Source organism: Crotalus tigris, unplaced genomic scaffold, assembly GCF_016545835.1.
Source record: "Crotalus tigris isolate CLP2741 ecotype Arizona unplaced genomic scaffold, ASM1654583v1 scf7180000023617.9722795, whole genome shotgun sequence".
Taxonomy (NCBI): domain Eukaryota; kingdom Metazoa; phylum Chordata; class Lepidosauria; order Squamata; family Viperidae; genus Crotalus; species Crotalus tigris.
In genome coordinates this window covers 5382838-5408371 of record NW_024100081.1, presented here as the reverse complement: position 1 = coordinate 5408371, position 25534 = coordinate 5382838, and the positions used below count along the sequence as shown (strand labels likewise).

General features: G+C 43.6%; 1 protein-coding gene across 9 annotated transcripts in view; it reads left to right on the top strand.

The window, feature by feature from the left end:
- Positions 1-25534, top strand: part of ELAVL4 (ELAV like RNA binding protein 4) — a 124701-nt gene that overhangs the window by 39313 nt on the left and 59854 nt on the right. The gene's annotated exons all lie outside the window — the stretch shown is intronic.

Below are 25534 nucleotides of genomic sequence, written 5' to 3'. Positions count from 1 at the left end.
TATCATTAATCCAAATCCAGCTATTTATTTAGCTGTATGCCCATTATTTTATTCAGTAAATAGAGTTATGTTTCTTCCAAAGGGAGATCATAGTTGCCAGAACAATTCTAGAAATCGTTAAAATTATTATTATTGTGGTTGGTCACACAATCAGACAGATGAGTAAACTGGATTTGGCACTCTTATCCATCTGTTGAATCCTGGGATAGGCAGATGTTGCCATTGATAGTGTTAAAAATATCATCACAGAATGTAACCTGTTCCAAATAAAGCTGACTTTTGCAATTGATTGATGGTTATTTGTTAATGCCAGTGGTATTCAAGTGGTGCTCCAGCTGTTTTGAAATTGCACCCAAAGTACCTATTAGTACCTTTGATTTCTTTTGCCATAGTCATTCTATTTGCAGATCTTTATATTTTGTGTTTTGCTTCAGTTCTTTCTCTTCTATTCTGCTGTCTCTAGTACTATCGCCTCCATTATCCAGATTTTTTTTCTCTTTCTTATTGATAATTGTTAAGTCTGGGATATTATGCGGCAGAAATTTGTCTATTTGAATTCTAAAGTCCCAGAGCACTTTGGCTTTTTCATTTTCTATTCCTTTTGTCTATTTTGTGGTCCCACCACTTCTTGCTTGCAGGCAAATCGTATATTATTCACCATATATATTCTGTGATTGCTTTAGGGATGATGATACTATTATTATAAAGCAACATTTGCATTATATTAATTTGACTATATCTACAGTATTTTGTAATGTTTTATGTTAGCCTATCTGTTAAGCATATTCTCATAAGTTTAGCCTTTAGAAAATAGCCTTTCCCTGATCTGGACCTCATTGTAGTTTTAAAAACATATAAGTGGAAGAAAGGGATGAAAGAGGGAAGAAGAGAGCCAGTTCAGTGTTTTTCCCTTACTTTGAGGCTTTTTCCTCCCATTTTTTTTAATTTAGCATTATTTTGAAGAGTCAATAGGAATTTTTTAAGAGTTATATGAACTCTGTGCCTCTTTGTACTTCAAAAAATCTGTAGCTATAGGAAAGTCCTATGTAGTTACAAAGAACATCATAATAATAATTTGTATTGAGGGGAAAGGTTTTGGAGGTTGTTATAAAGATTTATTAATTCATCAGGCTTGAAGACCCCCAATTTTTTACACTACATGTGAAATAAGGTTGGAAGAGAAGGGTTTGTTTTGTATGGCTTTACCTGTTGCAAAGAGATAATTGTGTTAGCTTGTTGCTGACTAAAAATAGTAACTTTGTATTTTGTGTAGTCTCTTGAAATCTTCTCAATAAACATACATATGTTGAAACTGACACATGAAAAGATAAGCAGCTTTTATTTTTTAAATCTAACTAAAACATTATTTCAAAAGCATGGGAATACCCAGATCTTGTTTGCTCATAGTTTGCAAAAAGATTTAATGCTAATCTTATTGTATATTCTCAAATCAGGATTGAATGAAGAATGTTAATTTTAGAAAAGCTGTAATCCAGCTGAACTTGATAAAACCAGCTGTCATAAGTTAGGTCACCACAGTTTTTAAGTCAAGAAACTGCATTTAAAGTGCAATGTTATTATGTCCAGCATTTACTTACTGCCAAATAATCAAAACTTTAGAAAGTTCATAAACATGATATATTCAAACATGACTTCTTTTCCATGTTCAGATACTCTTACTGTTAGTCTTAAATATAAATGCTTCCACATTCATTTTGCTTTGATACTAAGCAAAGTAAAGTGTCTGGGCAAGGATATGCAAATGGAGACACCTAGTAGTAGTTTTCAAGGCAATAATGTGAGCTTTAAAAAGATGTGCTACAAAGTGAGCATTGTACTTGCTCCCATTTGTCCCAAAGCATCTCTCAAAAAATGTGCACATTCCTGATATCCATATACCTGTGTTTGTGCACACCACACAAAAACACATTTTGTCAGGTATGCCATTTTGTAAGCATGCCTGCTTATAAATGAAACTGCTTTATATCAAATCAGACCATTTAATCAGTCATATTCATTATCGTCTGTATAGATTATAAGCAGAGTTTCTCAGTGCTATGTGAAGATGTTACAGATTGAATTTAGTACTATATATATGCAAAGCATCTTAACCTTTGTTCAGATGTTATCTTCTTCTGAATAGATGTTCTCATTCCCATTGTTTCTTTTGAAATGGTAAAATAGCAGTAGGGTCTATGAGTGATCTTCCTGTCAACTCTAGTTTGTGTTTACAATATGGTTATGTTGCATTTTGTAACATTTCTTCCAGCATCCATTATCCCACGCCAGATGTTGAGTTTAATGCAGGTAATGGCTGTTACTGCTCAGTGGAAAATTTGAATTTGGATTGTATGTTGAACCTGTATTAGTTGAGGATATATTGTATTTATTCTGACCAACATGATTTGCATGTTGGTATGCTCCTGGTTCCATCATTGTCCTTGTGAATTAAAATAATTGCTATGTAAAATGCCTTCCTGGAAAAAGGATTTTTTTGCCATTGTTACATGTCTTTTCCACAGCACACTAAAAATATTCAATACATTTGAATGTGGGCCTTTTCTTTAAAGAAGTGTGTAAAAGCTTTAACTTGAATAAGATGCTGTCATCAGAATAATCTCTGATGTTCTGTTTTAATTTTATTGTTGATTCGTTGACTGATTTGCTGCCTACTCACCAAATGACGTTAAGGAGTGCTTTTTAGAATTAGATAGTACTGTATATAGATTTGATATATGCAAAAATACACTTTCACTATTCCTGCTTTACACTTTAAATATTTGGATTGACTCTTAATGGTACACAGTAATATAAATCTATGTGGTGCCAGCTTTTAAAATCCTGACATTATGTACTGAACCCTAGGCTACAACTAAAACTAACATTTTGTTACTCGAAAATCAAAACTTGAAATAATTTATATTAATATTTGATTGTTTTTACCCAAAAAGTGCTTTCACAAATAAAGAATTCTTGTCTTGAATTTGAGGTGGGGAATGAAAAAGGTGCACTTTTACAAAGCAGTTTATTATATAAAATGTAATATTTGGGAGATATTGGATTTAGCTGTGGGCAAAATTGTTCTTAAATTTCATTTCCCCTTTCATTTTGTGTTCATGATAAATAAATAATAGGAAATGTAATTGTGCCATTTAGATGGTATAATAAAAACTGTAGTTGACATTGTAATCTGACAATTCTATTTTTAAAAAGTGTGTGTTTAGATTCTTGATAGCTTCCACAAAATTTTGTGGATACTGGCCCAGTTCAGAAATAGGCTTTTAAAATGCTATTTGTTCATTTATTCTATTAGCACAATATTGGTTTAGCTTTTGATAAATTATTAAAATGCAGATCAATAACTAATAACATACAAAGAAAATATTACAGTTCAGTAAAAAGTAAGCATTTTCTCCAGTGTTTTCAATAGCAGATATAGCTAGACAATTTTGTATATGTGTGCTCAAAAAATATGGGAATTAAAGAGCTCTATTTAAACCTGACTAGAGCATTAGTTTTTGAATTTATCTTGTAAGAGATTTTACTCTTCATGCTAGTTAGATGTGAAGATAAAGATGGAGGTAAAGAACAGCACATAATACTTTTGCTCATTAATTAATTGCACTTTGCTGTGTTCCACTTTGCCTTCCATTTGTTACGAAAACTAACTTAACAAATAATGCCCTCATTTACAACCTTCACAAGTCTGTCGGAGGATAATTGAAGTAAAATTGTAAAATTTTAGACTATTGCAACAGCTCTACATGGGCTATATGCCCTTGAAAGGCATTTGGAAACTTCAGTGGTGCAGAATATAGCTGTGTGGCTGATAAATGGTGCCAGAAAATGCAGCACATGTAACACCAGTACTACGGGAGCTGCATTGGTTATTGGTATATTACAAGGTGCTGGCTGTCACCTTTTAAACCCTACATGGCTTGGGATCAGTTTATCTGATGGACCACCTTTTTCCAAGAGTCTTTATCCAGCCAACTAAATCTAGCAGATTGGGCATGCTGTAGATCCCATTAGCCAAAGAGAGTCAGCTAGTGGGACTGAAAAGACAGGTCTTTTCTGCGGTAGCCCCTGCTTCATGGAATATCCTATACTTGGAGATTAAAATGGCTGCAATCCTATCTAAAATCATCCCAATCCTGTCTAAAAGCCTGGTTGTATTCCTGAGCTTAGGTTGTTGAGTGTGCTAAGACTGGTTCTCAAACTGTGGTCCTCAGAACCTTGAGCGGCTGCCATGTCATCACAGGGGGTCCGTGAAGGTTTGAAGACATAGAATAGAATAGAATAGAATAGAATAGAATAGAATAGAATAGAATAGAATAGAATAGAATAGAATATCTTTATTATCATTGTGTATCTCACAACAAAATTAAGTGTAGTGCACACTACATACAAATAAAAACCACAAATAAAAACATACATTATATACACACATCCTTCACATTCTATTCACCATTGCATTGCCTCTAATATTGCACTTCAGTGTTGCACTATACAGTAGTATTTAATATGGTTACAGCTCTGGGATAAAAATATTTTTCAGCCTATTTGTCTTTGTTTTTATTATCCTGTACTGTCTGCCAGATGATAATAGTTCAAAAAAAGAATGCCCAGGATGAGATGAGTCTTAGAGAATGTTTTGAGCTTTCCTAAGACAGCGGGAACTGTACAGTTCGTCCAGAGGGGGGGAGGAGAGGGTAGCCAATAATCCTCTTGGCGATGGTAATGACCCTCTGGAGTGCTTTCCTATCTGCTACTGTGTAGTTCGGAAACCATCCACAAATGCAATAGGTTAAAATGCTCTCTATGGAGTAATGGTAGAGGGTCACCAGCAGTTTTTCATTCAATTATTTCCTGAGAAGTCTCAAGAAATATAATCTCTGCTGGGTCTTCTTAACCAATGCTTTAAAAAGAGCACTCCAGGTCAGGTCCTCGTTTATGGTAACATCCAGAAACCTAAAGCTGGCCACTCACTCCACATGGTCTCCGCTGATGATCAGGGCTGAATGTCTGATTTATTCCTCCTATGATCTACTATAAACTCCTTGGTTTTAGTAGTGTTGAGAACCAAATTATTGTTTCTGCACCACAAGAGCAACTGCTCCACCTCATCCCAGTAGGCAGACTAATTCCCCTTGGAGATAAGCCCCACCACTGTTGTATCATCCGCAAATTTAATAATAATATTGCTGGGATGAGTGGGAGTGCAGTCATAAGTATAGAGGGTGTAAAGTAGGGGGCTCAACACATTAAGAATAAGGGCTGAAGAGATATAGTTGCCCAATCTAACCCTCTGAGAGTGGTCAGACAGGAAGTCCATCATCCAAAGGCAGATTGAATGTGAAAGTCTGAGGTTGACAAGTTATGATCTTGAGGTAATAAGTCTTGGTAGTTTGTGGTCCATGGCCACAAAAGCAATTTAAAGGGAGTCTGCAGTGAAGAAAAGGTTGAGAACCACTGTGCCAAAGGCTCTCTTTTTCTGGTTTTATTATTACCGGGCCAAGTATCTCAGGTGCTATGCATATTTATTTTGGATAAATATTTTATTTAGTTTTCTATTTTTTATTGTTTTAAAAAGTTTTTATTGTTTTAATTTAATTTAATATTTTTTTAATTGTAAGCTGTTCAGAGTTACTGATGAGATGGGCAGCTATAGAAATTGAATAAATGATGTTTCACCTAGCGACCACTTTGCTAAATGATTGAGTTGTCAGTCGCAATTGTGGTCACTAAATGAGGATTTTCTGTAGTCAAAATGTATAAGGAAGATTCTCAAATGCTAGCATTTTAAACCATATACTTTTTCAAATTAGGTTTCTGGAATAAAATAGTTCCTGGTATCAAACTTTCAAGGAAAAAAAAGTTATTTTATTTGGGTTTTTAAAAACAGTAGTCCTAAAGAGGTTCTTGTGATATCACATATTCTGCAAATAAATAAAAGAAACACTTCTCTGAATATGTAGAAAACAGCTGCTTTCTGTTTGTATAACATTTTTCAACACTTAAGAAAAAAAACCCATATAACTCAAACCATAAACTTTCCAAACCTATTTTTATGGTCTCAGAATATCATACTACCAGCTAATTAAAGTGGGCATTTATTTTAGCTTATTTACCCTATTAAAGTGGATCTATTACCGTAGATGCGGCGTATAAGACGACTTCCGCGAGTGCTGAAATCGGTGCCAAAGACGGGTCGTCTTATAAGCCGGAAATACTGGTAGTTTCCAGCGTATAAGACGACGTTCTAGGAATGCGGCCCGGCTATAAAGACGGGGGTCGTCTTATACCCTGGGTCGCCTAATACGCCGGCATATACGGTAACTATCCAATCTGATTACTTTAAAGTTTCTAGTATATCTTAAGGTCACACTTGGATTAGATTCTTGTTCAGTGCTTAAACGTTCGGAAGTTGAAACAAGAGAGACAGATAAGTTAACACAACTGAGATTTTTAGTAATATAATAGAGAGGAAAATGAGAAGATTCTCCAGCATTGGAGATGGAGAATCCACCAATGGGTTTAGACTGTATTCCTGCCCAATCAGATCAAGTCAGACAAAGTTGCCACGCCCGTCCTGGACCATAGAGATCCCAGTCTTGACTTGATCTTGCCCATGGACAGATGTGCAAGTTTGGCACTTAGGCAGGTATAGTCTCCATTGGTGGGTTTTCTTTCCCCAGTAGCTTTGCTGTGCTGTAGTTAACACAAATTTGACTTAACAGTACCAAAATTTCTATTCCTCTCCCATTCAGGAACTTGGAAATTGGCTTCCAATCTCCTACATTGGGAGGGGAGAATATAACTAGCCTAATTGGGGGAAGGGGCTCCTTCCTCCTATTCCTCCCTTCTTAAATTTCCCCTTTACCTCAACACCTTAGCAGGCAGGTTTAACGGCTGTTAGACCCCATCTACGGGGGGGGGGAACCTTGAATTTCCACCAGAGCTTGCTTGCGGCTGCAGCTCTGTGAGAAACTTGAAGATCCACAGGTTTTCCAGATTGCCCCCAGGATCATGCGAGGCTCTTTTGAAGCTGTTACAGCAATTTCAAGCCCCCCGTTTTTCACTTAGCTCTCCCAGTTGGTTTTCACCGGAGGAGGTGCGCGCGCACACGAGGGCAGCGCCGATCAGCTGGCAGGCGGCTGCTCGGAGAAGTAAAAGGGGCCATTTTTCTCCCTTGCGCTCCGATCACGTTCCTCGTTTTAAAATTAAGCTCTTCGGGTCGGGCTTGTTCCTTAGAGCCTGCCTTCATCCACGGCCGCCATTTTGGCCGCGTGACTAATTAGGACTCCCCAGGAATGATAGGCCCTCTCGAACTCGGGGGATACAGGGAAAGGGGACCCTTCCTTATCACCATCGAGGTTTGCATTGAAAATGGGGGCATGTGACGTTGGGAGGTTTTCTAAGTGGGCATAGGCAGAGCAGATCCGATCCACTTAGCAAGGCCGTGCTCCTGTAGACTCAGTCGGGTCACCATCTTGTAGACGGCCACCATTTTGTGGCCAGAACTGGCCCTGTTTCAAACTGAGGCCTACTGTCAGGAGAATATAGAGCCTGGTGACATCTCTCAGGCCTACTGTCAGGAGAATATAGAGCCTGCTGACATCTCTCAAATTCATTCCACACTCCTGTCTGAGCCCTGACTGAAGGTTTTAAGCATCCGGGCTCTCACTTTCAGGGTTTGGTGTCTCCTGGTCCCTGCGTGTCATTATCTGTACAATTTGGCTCCACTCGAATTCCAGGTACCCCCAGTAGTGTGCCTGTCCTTATCCGCAGTACTTCAGGCCGGATTCCAGGCACCCCTAGTAATGTGTCTGTCCTTATCCGTGCACAGCCATAGTTGGATTCCAGGTGTCCCCAATCGTACACCTGTCCTTATCCACGCAAACACTGTACCTGGGTTCCAGGCATCCCCTGAAGTACGTCTGTCCTTACCCAGCGTGTAATACTCTCCAGATACCAGGAGCCCCCTATCGTGTTCCTGTGCTATCGGAGAATGGAGGATTCTACTTTTGCCTCAAAGGGAGCCTTGCCATCCTCATCGGGTCCACCTGGTCTGGAAGGCATTGATCAGACGGCGGCCAAGACTAAGGTCACACCTACCGCCAGAATTTCCAAAGGACAGACAAGCAGGCAAAAAGGAGACACCAGGCCTTAGAAAAGGAGTTCTCCGAGGCGCAGAAAAGAGCCAGGTTGGAGAAACCTCAAAACGCAAGCCTTGGACTTACCCTTGGGAACTCTAACCTCCCCTCTCAGGATCTGGTCAATGGGGGAATCCTTACATTCCCCTGCGCATTACGGGATAGGCGAGTTTCCTTCCGCTTCCCAATCTTCTGCTACACAGGTTCCTCAAGGGGCTCCTGAGGCCACATTTACCCCCACTGCAGCAGGACTCTGTCCTAGTGAACCGGTCCCCTCCCCTACGGAGGACCGCCTAGCCTTACTGATCGTACAAGCGGTAGACCGAGCCCTTGACGCCAGGGCTCAGGCTTCCAGGCCAGTGATTACCCGTCCTATCCAACAACTGAGGACTGAAGTCTATTATAGTCCTTCCTCTCCATATGGGTCATCAGTTCTGAGGATTCTTACCTCCACCAACCCGCCACAGAACAGGACATCCCAATGTCTGAGGAGAAGGAAGCTCCTCCAGAGGCCCCTTCTTTCAGTGGCCTCTTTAATCCTTCTTTCTTTGTCACCCTACTATGTAAGGCCACATCCACCACCCATCTTGGGCCTGAACCTTCGTCAACAACAATCCCCAGTCCCCCGGACTCAGAGGCAGACCTGAACTTCGTCGAACTGGTCGCGGCGCAACACTGCATCCCTTGCCCTTCTCTGTTTCTGAACACAATCCAGAAACAGTGAACATCTCCGGCTTCTCTTCCCATCCCAGGTAACACTGACAAGAAGTTGTACAATGTTGATCAGAGATCTGGAGGAGGCTCTGGAGGTACCGGCCGTGGACGAGCCCTTAGGTCCCCTAGTATCGGCCACCGCTATTTCCAGGGATTTTTCTGAGGCCCTTAAAGCCAAGGATCGCAAATGTGAATCCACTTATCGCAGAACGCACCAAGCGGCTGCACGGGCGATCAGGACCGCAACCTCCGCCTCATTTTTCAATAGGGCCACCTTTTGATGGCTCTGGTAACTTCAAGCCCGGATTCCAGCTGAGGATATCCGCACACACCAGGACCTTAGCAAGATGGTGGTGGCCACTGAGTATGCGTCAGACGCGACCCTCCAGGCCACCAGGTTTTCGTCCAGGGTTATGGCGTCCAGTATCACTGGTCGCCGTATGCTTTGGTTGAAACACTGGCAAGCTGACAGTAAGTCTAAGTGGAAACTGGTGGCTGCTCCATATCAAGGAGGTAAATTATTTGGGGACACCCTAAATCCCTATGTAACTGAAAACAAGGACAAATGCAAGGTCCTTAATCATCTCCTCAAAAAATCAGAAAAACGCTTATCCACGAAGACATCCTTTCATGCAGGAGCTAGATATAATTACACCCAGCCTTCCACCCCTTTCCGTCCAGACAAGATAGGCAGGAGAGACAGACTGATAGGCAAACTCCCAGACCCAGACAACAATCTCAGGGTAAGTGGTCCTTTCGAGGAAACATCAGACCATTCTGCTGCTCCAGGTGACTCTCCATCAGTACCTCCCATAGGGGGCAGATTCTTTTTATTTGCCCACCAGTGGGAGGCCACCACCATGGACGCATGGGTAATCGACACCGTTGGTCACAGTCTTTTTCTAGAGTTTATTTCTAACCCCCCAAATCGGTTCCTTTCTTGTCTATACCTCCAGAATCGAACATAGAAAAGGTTGATGAACAAGACTGTTCAACATTTATTACACATACGGGCCATAGAACCAGTGCCACTGGGCCAGAGAGGTCAGGGATTTTACTCCATCCTCTTCGTCGTCCCCAAGGCATCAGGAGGATGGAGAGCCATTTTAGATCTCGAGGGCTTGAATTGTCATCTTGTATACTGCAAATTCAAGATGCAAACGCTCCGATCCATTTTGGGAAGTGTAAGAAAGGGGGACCTCCTGACGTCCATCGATCTCACGGAGGCGTATCTCCATATCCCAATCTCTCTGACTCACCGACGGTTCCTACGGTTCGCATACAAGGGATGCCACTTTCAGTACAGGGCGCTCCCATTTGGCCTCTCATCGGCTCCCAGAGTGTTCACCAAGATCCTGGCAGTCCTGGCAGCTCACTTCAAGATGGTACTAGTTAGAGTCCAATGCTATTTGGACGGCATATTAATCCAGTCATCGACCACCCAGTCCTCCATGTCGGACCTCGAACTGGTGGTAAATCTGCTTCAGACTCACGGGTTCTCGGTAAGCTTTCCGAAAAGCCATTTGGTGCCCACAAGAGGGCTGCTACACCTTGGCGCTATCATAGATATGGTGGAGTGCTGGGTGTACCTGTCTCAGGAACGCCGGGACAGTATAAGGGAGTTAGTCCTCCAGATACGCAGGAGTCGGTCAATAACTTTGGCCAGTCTATCCCAGTTGTTAGGGAAGATTATCTCAGCCATAGCAATAATCCCGTGGTCCAGGCTCCACTCCAGGGAACTACAATGGTTCATGCTCACCTTTCAGAGGCAGAACCTCAGTGCCTCCCAACAAAGGGTAAACCTCCCACATCAGGTGTTGCGCTCCCTCAAGCAGTGGCTATCACCAGCCATGCTCAGAGGGTCATGCTTCAAGGAGCCGGACCGGATTGTGCTCATGACAGATGCCAGCCTGTTTGGCTGGGGAGCACACCTTCGGTTGCAGTGGGCACAGGGCCGTTGGTCCAACTCAGACCTCTGGCACAACATAAATTGGCTCGAATTACGGGCCATCTATCTAGCCCTTCGCCAATTTCACAAACTGGTGGCACGGCGTCATGTACTGGTCCTCACGGACAACGTGGCAGTAAAGGCTCACATAAACCGCCAAGGGGGTACCCGCTCTCAGACTCTTTTGACAGAGTCTCTTTTACTGGGATCCTGGGTAGAACACAAGGCCGCTCATATTTCAGGGGAAGCGAACACCCAGGCCAACCTTCTGAGCAAGACAACGGTAGGCCACTCGGAATGGCGCCTCCACCCGAGGGTCTTCAGAGAAATTTGTCATTGTTTAGTCTCCCACTTGTGGACCTCTTCACGTCCCCGTCCAACGCCCAGCTGACTCGCTTCTTTTCCCGGTTCCCATCTGCAGGAGTGGAACAGACAGATGCTCTTTGGACCCCATGGCCGCAGGGTCTGCTTTATGCCTTTCCCCCTCTACCTCTTCTCCCAGTGGTAATTCGCAAGCTTATTCAGGACCGAGCGGAGATAGTCCTGGTGGCCCCTTATTGGCCAAGGAGACCTTGGTCCGCCGATATCATAAGCCTTTCCCTCGCAGACCCTTGGCGGATTCCTCCAGAATGGGTCTCTCTCAGCCAAGGGGTTATTCTCCATCCAGATCCACAATGGCTCCAGTTAGCAGTCTGGCACTTGAGCGCTCAATCTTAACAAGAGAGCTTTGCTCGTCAGGGGCCATCACAGTAATCCAGGCCTCCCACCGCCCTTCCACAAACCATATCTACAAGGCCACATGGAAAAGCTTCCAATTATGGTGCTCCAGGCGACAGTTGAATCTCTCGGATCTCACAGTTCCACATATCTTGGATTATTTGTTAAGACGGCCTGGAGAGGGGCTTGGCCCCAAACACATTGCGCAGACAGGTTGCTGCTCTTTCCACAGTTCTCACATGCGACTCAGCGGGGTCATTGGATCATCACCCCTTAAGCCGCTCATTCCTTAAAGGGGCCGCTAACCCCAGACCCCCTACTGTGCACAGATACCCTTCGTGGGAATTACCACGGGTCCTGCGGGCTCTTACTAAGTCGCCTTTTGAGCCACTAAGGACATGCGACATTCGCTACCTATCCCACAAGGTGGCATTCCTAGTGGCAATTACATCTGCACGACGCATCTCCGAATTGACAGCACTCTCGATACGGGATGACTTGTGTGTTTTCCACCACGTTCGAGTGATCCTTCGACTCGACCCTACCTTCGTTCCGAAAGTCAATTCTCTGTTCAACGGCTCACATGAGATAGTGCTGACAGATTTTTGCCTTAACCCATCACACGCGTTGGAACGACAGTAGCATAGTTTGGATGTCCGTAGAGCACTTCGGTACTATATTTCGCGGACAGCGGAATTCCGCAAATCAGAAGACCTCTTTATATCTTTCCACTCCTCCACCAGAGGTCGGAAGGTTTCCTCTTCCATAGTTGGCAGGCGGATACAGGTATGCATCGTTGGAGCGTATCAGGCTGAGTCATTGCCAGTTCCACGAAGGGTTACAGCTCACTTTAAACGGAGGCAGCTACTTCTGCGGCATGGGCCACCCAGGCTTACATCAAGGAAGTCTGCAGGGTGGCCACACGGGCTTCGCCATCTCCTTTCATTCGGCACTATGAAATTGATAGGTTTGCCTCGGTAGAGGCTTCCTTCAGTAGGAGAGTTCTCCAACAAGTTTTACATCAAAGTGCCACACCAGACAAGTCTACTATCCACCCTCAGGGACAGTAGGCTTTGGTATGTCCCATTGGTGGATTCTCCATCTCCAGTGCTGGAGAAGGGGCGGTGTCTTACCTGAACGCCTTTTCTCAGCACAGAGATGGAGAATCCACTCCCACCCTTGTAGGTCATCTAGGCCTAGGGTTAGTTTTTAGTTTTGAGAGCCAAAACGTCTTGCTGTCAGTCAATGGCTGCACTCGCGTCAAGACTGGGATCTCTATGGTCCAGGACGGACGTGGCAACTTTGGCTGATTTGATCTGATTGGGCAGGAATACAGTCTAAACCCATTGGTGGATTCTCCATCTCTGTGCTGAGAAAAGGCGTTCAGGTAAGACAACGCCCCTTTTCTTTAACATATTTTCTCTGCATTTAATGTGGGTATGATTGGTATGAATAATACAGTTCCTCAAAATCGTCAATAGTGTTTATATAGTTCATTTAATCCATTTTCCCCATTTTTAAACAATTAAGAAAAATCTGTATTATAACTGCATTTAATATTTTTAAATTTGTAATTCTATGTATAATTTTATATATTTTATAATACATATTATATTTACTATTAGATTAAATATAAGTACCTTTACTTTTATTAAATACGTACAATATACTATGCATCCAAACTGCATGCCTTTTGTGTGTGCAGTGTCTTTATGACTGTGAGTTCAATCACCCGCTCCTTAGACCCATACTCCTAGCTTGTTAAAAAGGCCCAGAGGAGTGTCATGAGTGAGTTCTACAATACTATATTCCATAAGTTTTGTCCATCAGATTCAGGTTGCCTGTGGCTTGGACAGAACAAAATGTAATTGCTTAGTCTGGGTGTGGCTGAATCAAAACCCAAAACAGTGTCAGATATTCTGAGAAAAGAAAACAGTGGGATTCAGAATAATTATCTGCTACAAAGATCTAGAACAGTGTGGCGAACCTATGGCATGCGTGCCAGAGGCGGCACTCGGAGCCCTCTCTGTGGGCATGTGTGCTATTGCCCCATCCCCGCCTCCCCCAGACATGGTCTGCGTGGAGCAGCGCAGTCAAGGACATGGCAGCCAGGCAGCACCCTTGCGCCCCATTGCGTGCAGATGATGTTGCGGGATGTGGGCCGAGGGCATGGCTACCATGGCACTGCAAGGCTGCCTGGGTGATCTGCGACGGGCCTTGGAGGCGGTGAGTTGCCCTGTGGGCAGGGCAAGGGCAGAGCACAGGGCAGGGGCGGGCTAGAGGGTGGGGCAGTTTTTGGGCACTCGGTCTCTAAAAGGTTCGCCATCACTGATCTAGATGAATGTCGGGCCGTAGCAGAGGCTGCCCTGGGTACCTGCTCTGAAGACGCTCCGATGTCCCAGGTGCGCGTCCTGACGGCCCGACATCCAGCTAACTAGCGGGCATGCGCGGCATGCGCGGAAAGCACTTCGACGACCAGCTGGCCTTGCTGGCTCTGCACATGCGCAGACGACGACCAGCATACTACAACGCATGCGCAGATAGTAGAAAGGGCTAGAACTGCCCAGTGCGCATGCACGAACTCCGGGATGAAGCCACTGACAGTAATTGAAACAATACAAGCTGCCGAAGCGTCGGGAAGCCGTCGAAGCGTCGGGAAGCGTCGGGAGGCGGCAGCTGAAGGCTAGCATAACCAGGATGGGTGCCCATATATGGATCTGTAGGGCGGTCCAGAAAAGGGTGGCGGTGCCTGGGTATTAGCGTGGGTGTGGGCTAGGCGGGGTATTTTGAATTGTATAAAAAAGCCATGACTGTAATGGTTGTCATTGCTGACTTTAACTCGCATTTTTGCTGTAATAAAGTAAAGTTCTTCGTTCCTGATATGGTGGTCCGTATCTGTTGGTTGTGAAGTCAAGAAGAAAGAAAGAGGGAAAGAAAGAAAGAAAGAAAGAAAGAAAGAAAGAAAGAAAGAAAGAAAGAAAGAAAGAGCAAAGCTCCTTTTCGGAGTCCCAGCGCGAGCACCGGATGTGTTTGGATCAACGCCCGTCTGGGTTTCTCCCCTTTCCTGTATAGAGAGAAAACTCCAGTTGCGTCTGGAAGCCAAACAAAGTTAGGGGCAAACTCGGCGCTGGTCGTCGGGAGTCGATTTTTTTCCCCTTTTCTTTTTCTGTTGGATTCCTGTCCCGCATCATTCGCTCCCCTCCCGTCGCCCTCCTCGGGAGGAGGGAGAAAGCGATTGACCGGTACATGAAGGCTCCCTAAAAGTCAAGGCAGGATGAACATTTATCGCCCACCTTCGGGGGCCAAAACCAAGGTCTCGCAGGTGGGCCTGAAATACAGCAGCAAGACGGAGGACATGAAGGGCCTTGAGGAAGGGGTGGAGTTCTTCCCCACCATGAACACAAAGAAGCTTGAGAAGCGTGGTCCAAAACGTTGGGTGGTGGTGGTCATCATAGTATCCACCTGCCTGCTCCTTTCTCTGCTGGTTGGGCTGCTGGTTTGGCACTTCAAATACAGGGCTGTCCTTGAGCACAAGTCATACAACGGCCGCATGAGATTGATAGGCACTCAGTTCATCGATGCTTATGAGAGATCCAGTTCTCCTGAATTCGCCACAATGGCGAAGACTGCAAAGAAGATGCTTTTGGACATCTATGCAAATAATTCGGACATTGGTCCTTTCCACAAAGAGTCAAAAATACAAGCATTCAGCGAAGGCAGTGTTATTGCTTACTTCTTGTCCACGTTCAGTGTGCCTAATTACAAGAGATACTTGACTCCTGTATAAAGCAACGTAAATTGTATTATCTGATTAGATGGAAAGGGTACCCTTTATCAGAGGCTACATGGGTATGGGCTGATAATGTACAAGCCCCTCGCCTAGTTAAAAAATTCCATATACAAAATCCGGGAAAACCAGGAACCATTAGCACAGTGGGGGTTGGGGAGGTGGACGTGCGTAAACCAAAGTAACATGTTTTGTCTTTCCTCCAGGGGGAGCCCTGGTGAAGGGGGGCAGTATGTCGGGCTGTAGCAGAGGCTGCCCTGGGTACCTGCTCTGAAGATGCTCCGATGTCCCAGGCGCGCGTCCTGACGGCCCAACATCCAGCTGAGTAGCGGGCATGCACGGAAAGCGCTCCGACGACCAGCTGGCCTTGCTGGCTCTGCACATGCGCAGACGACGACCAGCATACTACAACGCATGCGCAGATAGTAGAAAGGGCTAGAACTGCCCAGTGCGCATGCGCGAACGCCGGGATGAAGCCACTGACAGTAATTGAAACAATGCAAGCTGCCGAAGCGTCGGGAAGCCGTCAAAGCGTCGGGAGGCGGCAGCTGAAGGCTAGCATAACCAGGATGGGTGCCCATATATGGATCTGTAGGGCGGTCCAGAAAAGGGTGGCGGTGCCTGGGTATTAGTGTGGGTGTGGGCTAGGCGGGGTATTTTGAATTGTATAAAAAAGCCATGACTGTAATGGTTGTCAGTGCTGACTTTAACCCGCATTTTTGCTGTAATAAAGTAAAGTTCTTCGTTCCTGACATGGTGGTCCGTATCTGTTGGTTGTGAAGTCAAGACGAGGCAACAATGAACATTGGTAACATTAATCCTTAAACTGACTGTGCTCTTGGAGATGGAAGAGGTACAGGTTTTGTGTTTAAAGGGAATGTGAAAAGAGACAAATTATAATTTTTTTTATCTCTCATAACAAAACATTTTTGGCAAGTTATCTGTTCCAAGGCAGAAGGACCTGATGCTAAATAGTTCATAATTAATTAATGCCAAAAGTGCACTTTCAAAATGTTTTTAGTAAACTTGTTCTAGGTCTCATGACTATGCCATCCCTAACCTTGTCTCCATTTACCCTAATACCTGGTAGTCCTTGAGGTACGAACCTCATGGAGCCTGTCTATTAGGATTGTAAGTCAAAAAAATCGTCAAATGAATCAGACTTAAGTTTACAGATTTTTTAAAATCAAATTCATTAATTGAATCAAATGGGTCATTAAATGAACAAAAATCTGTCTTACTATTTCCTCCGATTGGTTAATTGATTGCTGCCATCATTAACTGACCTGAGAGGCTTTCCCGCCGGCCACCCATCAGCTGTTTCTGATGTAGCCTTGGCTGAGGAATTAAATTGCCTCCAAGCAAGCTGGTATCTATTGCAGTTGCTTTTTAAAAAAAAAACACTTGTTGCTAGTCAGCTCAAGTGTCTTCAGCTGCTCAGAGGAATTGCAGTTGCTTAAAAAAAGACTACTTACCACTAATTAGCTTAAGAGACTCCAGCCAGGCACCCAGAGGGAGATGGGGGAGGGATTTACAGAATTCTTGGCTTGCCACAGTAATAGAGATGGAAGGGACCTTGAAGTCATCTAGTCTAACCCACTGCTCTCACAAGAGAATATTTTTGATAAATGCCTATCCAGTCTCTTCTTAAAAGCTTCCAGTGATGGGGCACCCACAACTGGAGGCAACTTAAATTTAAAATCTACAAACTACAGTAATATATACTAATCCCCAAATAAAAGCAAGGAATCACAATGTTATAGAATGCTTTGTGTAGATGCCGGCTAGCATTTCTCAAGCAGTTTCAAGGCAAATGTAAACAAACGTTATCTTTGCAAAGTATTGTACTTACAAACACAATAGTTTGCAAAGTACTGTACTTAAAAAGCACAGTGTTCCCAAAATGCTTACAAACAAACAGTACAGTACTATAGAGCAGGGGTAGGCAACCCAAAACACTCAAAGAGCCACTTGGACCCGTTTCCCACCGAAAACAAAATGCTGGGAGCTGCAAAACCCTTTTGATATCTAAAATGAAGATAACACTGCATATATCCTTTTTTACCTTTTGTGTGTGTGTGTGTGTGTGTGTGTGTGTGTACAGGGCTTTTTTTCTCATAGAACGCCCAGAACGGAGTTCCAGCACCTTTTTGGGATGGAACCTTGTAGGGTAGGCAAGGTGGGTTGTATGACGTGTGTGAGTTCTGGCACCTTTTTTTTTTTTTTTACAAAAAAAGCACTGTATATATAAAAATAAAATTTAAAAAGGATATATGCAATGTTATCTTCATTTTAGATGTCAAAAGGGTCTCTCTCTGTCTCTCTCTCTCTTTCCTCTCTCCTCTCCCTCTCTTTCCTCTCTTTCTCTTTCCTCTCTCTCTCACTCTCTCCTCTCTTTTTCTCTCTTTCCTCTCTCTCTTTCTCTCTTTCCTCTCCCTCTTTCTTTCCCCCTCTCTTTCTTTCATCTCCTTCTCTTTCTCTCTCTTTTTCCTCTCTTTCCTCCCTCTCTTTCTCTCTTTCCTCTCTCTTTCTCTCTCTCCAGGTGTGAGCCGGGCCACGGGGAAGATCGAGAAGGTGGCTTCTTCCACGCGGGTGGGTTAGCTGGGCTGAGGAGGACGCCCTTGAGGCGAGACAGGGCGGAGGAGGTGGACAATGGCGGCGGGGAAGGGGGCCCTAGCTCGCCTCAGCCTGCTCTTGTCTGGAGAGTGGTGTTCGGGGGCGCCCTGCCTTGGGGTGTGTGTCCTATACAGGGGTGGTGCGGGACATGGGAAGCTCGACTAACACAAACCCCGTGCCTAAATTGTATAGGTCTGTGATTGAAGATGTCATTAATGATGTCCGAGAAGTCTTTCTTGATGCAAGTGTGGATGAGCAAGTCCTTGTGAAACTTAAAACACTATGGGAAAACAAATTACTGCAATCCAAAGCTGTTGATGGATTTTATTCAGAGGAACAGCAACTTTTACTGCAATAGCAGCAGCAGCATTCCCATCATCGTCATCACCACCCGGAGCCACAGCAAACAGTTCAGCAACAGTCCCAGCAAGTCCTTATTCTGGCAACACAGCAAACACCTCAGCCTCAAGTTATTATGCCAGATTCCAAACTGATACAGCACATGATTGCATCAACCATGAGTGCTGCAGGACAAGCAGAGAGCGGCTCCAGTGGCAGCTCGGCGGCGGCCACTGCAGCATCGTCAGGGGTCCCTGCCGCTGCTGGCCGAGATGCCGCCCCCACCACATCCTCGGCCATTTCGCCGTCGCAAGAGGGCGCCAAGGGAACGGTGCTCTCCCTGCAATGGGGAGTGCGGCCGTGGGGACAAGGGGGGTCCCGACCCGCTGCCGGCCTTGCAGCCCAAGGTCTCCTTCTGCAGCACCGAGGGTGGCGGCAGCTCCCTGAACGCAGCCGAGGAAGGCGACACCGATGGGGCTGAGGTGGGGCTGAGTGGTGGAGAGCCCCGTGGCAGCGGGAGGATGGCGAAGGGGCGTGGCTGCCTGGCCGCTGCTGCTTCTCCGGCCTCGCCCAGCACGACTGGTGGTGGTGGCGATGGCAACAGCGGGAGGATGGCGAAGGGGCACAGCTGCCTGGCTGTGGGCCACCTCTCCAGCCTCACCCAGCGCAAAGGGCAGAGGCGGCAGTGGGAGGACTGCCAAGAGGCGCTGTGCAGCAGGTGGGGAAAAGGCCGGGCAGGCGCCGCGGGGAAATCTCTCAAAAGAGGCCATAGAGATCCGCTGCCCGTGAGATGGCCGAAAGGCACAGGCAGAGAAAGGAAGCTACCGAGACCCCTGGCGACCGCCCCGGACTAACAGGCGGCGGCGGAGCAGGGCGAGGGGAGACCCACCGCGCAGGGAAGAGGCAAACCGAGACTGGCCACCCACGGCTCCTTACCTTTCCAGCAATCCTCCCGGCTCTTCCTCCGCTGCCACCACATGCAGTCCAAAGAAGGAAAGAGGTTTGTGGGCAGCCCCACAAATCAAAGAAGTTCAACCAATCAATTCAAACTTCCTGAGAAGTTTGAATTGATTGGTTGAACTTTTTTAATTTCCCTTTTTTTTTTTCAGACTGCACATGGTGGCTGAGGACAGGGAGCCGCAGGAGACGGCTGAAAGAGTGCAGAAATCACCAGATCTTGTTTGGCCATGTGACCAGGGACAAACAAACAAACAAACCCTGCCAGCTTCAGGAAATTGTGTTTGTAACCTGAACAAGTCACAGAGTTTAAAATGGCCACCGTTGCACCAGTGACTGAATCTAAGTCACATGGCTACAGAGGCCTCTTTTTGGTCACAGTTTTGAATTTCTAACGTAAATACCCTTTCTGAATAAATTCATTTTTGTGAAAATTTGCTAAATAAACGCTCGTACCTGGGGGATTACCTGTAATTTAAAAGTGGAATTGCAGATTTACCCTCTTCACTGGCCACCAAAACCAAACAAGATTTGCTGCCATTCAGGAATAATTATTTTACAGTGTCAGTGCTCAGTAGCATTGATATCAAAAAATAATTTTTGAGTCAAGTGCATATATTGCTCAACGAAACAATCCTTTTTCTAACACTGAAAAAAATTGCAACAAATAAGGCAAACCAAAAGTTTAAGTGTGCCTTTGTAGGAAAAACAGGTTGATGTGTTAATAATGCAGTAAAAAATGAACATGCACATCCTAAAATGAATAGATCAAACAAAATACTCTTTTGGTTTTTCAAATGTAAAGCATTCTACCTGCTTTTTTTCGAAAGTTTTCAGAGTCCAGCTTCTTCATAAAAACCTTTACAAAAAAACAAACAAGCAGTACAGCAGTATATTTGGGCAGTAGACGTTGGCATGATAAGTAGATAAAAACAACCCTCCTTTTTTTCTGTCTAAGCCATATAATTTGCTAGCCAAAGCATAACATATATGATTCATGTATGATTGCATATGGCCTTACAGCCAGTGTATCAGAGTAAATGGTCATAGTGGTGGAGCTAAAGGAGAGTGGAGAATGTGAGAAGATGTTGAATGAATTCCACTACAACTCCAAGCTTGCAAAGTCTAAGTAAATCCACATGGAGTCTCCTGCAATGTGAGCCTCCCTCAGTGGTTGTTGCTCAGAAATTTGAAACAACCATGTGAACTATATGGCGTTTCTTGTGATCCTCAATTGTCCAATGTTTTAGTTGTACTAGTATGTAGTTGCTCCAGTATGATGATGTGCTGCCAAAGCTCTGCTGCCCTCAGAGCCCTGTTCCTGGAGTTCACCCAAAGATCTCTCTTAGAAAAGCTTCAAGACAAGTAAAGCAGAAAATAATAAAGATCGCTTAAGAGTTTTGTTAGGAATAATGGTCAAAGGGCAGAAACAGATTTTTTTTATTTGTAGGATAAAAAAGATATAGTGATGAATCCATAGCCATTTTACACAATTGTCCAAACAGCTTGAGTAGTTTTATTTATTTCATCAGAGGAAGTAGAATTTTCCTAAATATGAATGTGATGTTTGCACTATATTGTATATTAAATATTATTTAGTTTCTGTTATGTATTTTTTCATTTTTCTAAAAAGCTTTGTGTATGTATGCATGCATGCCTTTGATTCAGTGTTTACTCTGGCAGCTGCAAGGACTGCAGTTTTCTTGGCAAGATTTCTGAAGTTTGCCAATGTCTTCTTCCTAGTACCAAGAGAGAATGATTGGCCTAAGGTCATTCAGCTAGTTTCATGAATAAAACTGAATTAGAACTCATCGTGTTCCAGTTTCTAGTTTGATGCTTTAACTACTGGGTTTTTGCAAGCTTTAGCTGTCTATTTCACTGCCTGGAGAGGGCAGTTTAGCCTTTAAGTTGTAGTTGGGCTCTGTAGGCAGTCAGACAGCCAACTAAAGCTTGTAAAGACCCAGCACCCTATATTTTCTTGCACAAGTTTCTACAGAACAGTAGTCGACTCACTTTTGGAGATGAAGGGGTTTTTTTCCCAGTTCAAGGGAAAAAGCTGCAAAAAGATGTTCTTTCTTTGCTTCCATTCCTCTACTCTTCAGCCTGGAGTCAAGGTAAGGTTTTTGAAAGTGATAGAAATTGGAAAGCAGAGATTCAGAATTTAGTTTTAGCACCTAATTGGAGGGTTGGGAGAGATCAACAAGTACATCCCTCCCAGCTTTGTTGTTTATTGAAGAATTGTGGCTTTCTGGGGGAGGGAAGGAGGGAGGGAGAGGGCTAAGAAGGAAAAGTTTGGGGAAGCTTGTCCTGAAGCTAACACATTTTATGTAAGAGCCAGCTTCCTGAAGCCTAGCCAGAGGCAGGAGAGATGGTCAGATGATCGGTGATCAGCTGATTGGAAGAGAAAGCTCTAAAAGCAACCACATTTCTGCCTGAAAATGGCTGCTGCTTCCCAGAGGCATGGGAAAGGCCTGAGTGCTGCAGGTCTCATTGAAGCAGGATAGGGGAAGAGAGGCAGGGGAATTCTGCAGCATCCCTATGGTCTGTCATAAGCCACAGAGCCAGTTCAGTTGTCATAACTTTGAAATAGAGTCATAGGTAGTTTTGGAGATGTCAGTCTTAACTTTGAATTGTCGTTAAATGGCCTGCTATTTCTTGAGGACTACCTATATTTACTCCATGTATGGTCCAGATGTCCTTCATAGTATAGTTGCAGTTTTGATTTTCCAGTCATTACTGTAATTCAATTGAGATTCATATAATCCAGGTTTTGGAGAAGTAATCATGTTAGTCTTTTGAAAAATGTGAGGTTCTTCAAAGAATTATGGTAATGTAGAAATGCTTTAAGGATTGTGTATATGGATATGTCTAATGTAAATTTTGAATTTTAAATGCATGACAAGCTTCTGACAGATACATGCCAATGGTTCTGGCTATTACTTTGCCATTCTGGATTTTTTCCAATCTGGGTTTTAGCTTAGGCACGGAACAAAACACTGTTGGTAATAGTTCAGCTTCATTTGGATAAGTAGTGTGCCCACTCTCCCTGTCCTGCTATATATCTTTCTCTAGAACAATATACAGTGGGGCAAAAAAGTATTTAGTAAGCCACCAATTGTGCAAGTTCTCCCACTTAAAAAGATGAGAGAGGCCTGTAATTGTCATCATAGGTAGACCTGAACTATGAGAGACAAAATGAGAAAACAAATCTAGACAATCACATTGTTTGATTTGGAAAGAATTTATTTGCAAATTATGGTAAAAAATAAGTATGTGGTCACTACAAACAAGCAAGATTTCTGGCTGTCACAAACCTGTAACTTCTTCTTTAAGAGGCTCCTCTGTCCTCCACTCATTACCTGTATTAATGGCACCTGTTTGAACTTGTTATCAGTATAAAAGACACCTGTCCACAACCTCAAACAGTCACACTCCAAACTCCATTATGGTGAAAACCAAAGAGCTGTCGAAGGACACCAGAAACCAGACCTGCACCAGGCTGAATCTGCAATAGGCATGCAGCTTGGTGTGAAGAAATCAACTGTGGGAGCAATAATTAGAAAATGGAAGACATACAAGACCACTGATAATCTCTCTCGGTCTGGGGCTCCACGCAAGATCTCACCTCGTGGGGTCAACATGATCACAAGAACGGTGAGCAAAAATCCCAGAACCACACAGGGGGACCTAGTGAATGACCTACAGAGAGCTGGGACCAACGTAACAAAGGCAACCATCAGTAACACACTACGCTGCCAGGGACTCAGATCCTGCAGTGCCAGATGTGTTCCCCTGCTTAAGCCAGTACATGTCCGGGCCCGTCTGAAGTTTGCTAGAGAGCATTTGGATGATCCAGAAGAGGATTGGGAGAATGTCCTATGATCAGATGAAATCAAAGTAGAACTGTTTGGTAGAAACACAACTCGTCGTGTTTGGAGGAGAGAGAATGCTGAGTTGCATCCAAAGAACACCGTACCTACTGTGAAGCGTGGGGGTGGTAACATCATGCTTTGGAGCTGTTTCTCTGCAAAGGGACCAGGACGACTGATCCGTGTACAGGAAAGAATGAATGGGGCCATGTATCATGAGATTTTGAGTGCAAACCTCCTTCCATCAGCATTGAAGATGAAACGTGGCTGCATCTTTCAGCATGACAATGATCCCAAACACACCGCCCGGGCAACGAAGGAATGGCTTCGTAAGAAGCATTTCAAGGTCCTGGAGTGGCCTATCCAGTCTCCAGATCTCAACCCCATAGAAAACCTTTGGAGGGAGTTGAAAGTCCGTGTTGTCCAGCAACAGCCTCAAAACATCACTGCTCTAGAGGAGATCTGCATGGAGGAATGGGCCAACATACCAGCAACAGTGTGTGCCAACCTTGTGAAGACTTACAGAAAATGTTTGACCTCTGCCATTGCCAACAAAGGATATATAACAAAGTATTGAGATGAACTTTTGATATTGACCACATACTTGTTTTCCACCATAATTTGCAAATAAATTCTTCCCAAATCAGACAATGTGATTGTCTGGATTTGTTTTCCCATTTTGTCTCTCATAGTTGAGTCTACCTATGATGACAATTACAGGCCTCTCTCATCTTTTTAAGTGGGAGAACTTGCACAATTGGTGGCTGACAAAATACTTTTTTGCCCCACGGTATCTGAAATTTCTTTACTGATGTCATTCACAAAAACAGTGAAGACTGCTTTTCTACAGAGCATTTGAAGAGTAAAGTTTCACATAAGGCTGAGTGTACCTTCTATGGATTGGCTGGATTAGCCATCTTGGTAGCTTAATTTAATCATCACCATATCTTGTCACATTTGTAGATGTAAACCTCCTAGAACCTATGAAGTAGGTAGTACACAAATATAATATATTTGGCTATACAAATGTTTTAAATAAATAAATGAAATAGCATATCTTGTTATATATCTACTGCTATAAGGATTTTATCTTTTTTTCCCCACAGCAGGTAAGGGAGAAACAGGCAATAAAAGTGTTGGTTGTCCTTGAATAAAGGCAGCTGTAGAAATCTATAAGCGTCCTAAGCAATCATTAACTTTACATGTTGTGTTGTATGTCATAGGTATAAATTACAATATTTAAGAAACTTTACCCTTTTGAGCTGTATAAAGAACACTGTGATTTTAAAAGATATATATTCTTAAAAATAGTTTATAAGTCTTGTTACATTGTTTCTGAATCTTGTAAAAATCACTTTTTTATTCAACAGGTGAAGTTTAATTGTGTTAATTTAAGTTTAATTATGCAATATTGACTTATACAGTATATAAATGCTATCTTAAGTTTTGCCAGATTAATTTTATAACTTTTTTTAATCTGATAATTTCTCTGATAAATTGTGGGAGTACTATAGAGGCACTGTGTCTTGATTTCAGCAAATCATTTAATAGTCCCGTAACTTTTTCATTCACAAATTAGTTAAGTTCGGACTACATAGGCTAACATTTAAATGGATATATAGTTGAACTGAAAATCTTACCTGAAAAGTGATCAACAGTTTTCTCATTAGGCTGGATGAAATACTTAGTAGATTGCCATAAGGTTCAGGCGTGGATCCTACAGTTTTCAACATTTTTATAAATAACTTAAATAAGAGGTGGAAAGAATGCTTTCCTGTCAGCCTCCATCTTCCCTTGCTTGCTGTCAACTGTTAGCAATGGGAGGAAGTGGGGAGCCATTCTGAGGGAGGTATGCAGGTGGAGACAGTGGAAAATTTTCATGAAGCTTTGCAATAGCGAGCTCAGACTTTGCCATTTCATCTGGCTTCAGAAGGCAGAGACAGTGTGCCTAACTCAGAGACTTTCCCGAAATATCTTCTGGTTGATGATTGAACTTTGGTTGTAGCTACAAGGGGATGGGCCTAGGGTTTGGTTGTAGCTACAAGGGGATGGGCCTAGGGTTTGGTTCAGTTTGATGCTTTGCACAGTTTTGTTCCAGTTCTTGCCTGACTTCTGCTGTATTCAGTTCTTTCTTAGTAAAAGTACCTTTTCTCTAAATCCACGGAGCCAAGGGTTTTTCTTTCCTAGGGATTGAATGGAGGCAGCCCTGACATTAGGCAAGATCTGGAACAAAACCATGCAAAGCATCACATTAAAACAAACCCTAGGGCAGCCCTGACATTTATCATATTTGTTGGTGACACAAAGTGGGTGGGATAACTAACATCCTAGAAGACAAATAAAATTTGATAATTACAGAAATGAACGATGATCAAGGAACTACAAACAGATCTATGAAGAGAGATTGAAGGACAAAGGAACCTTTAGCCTT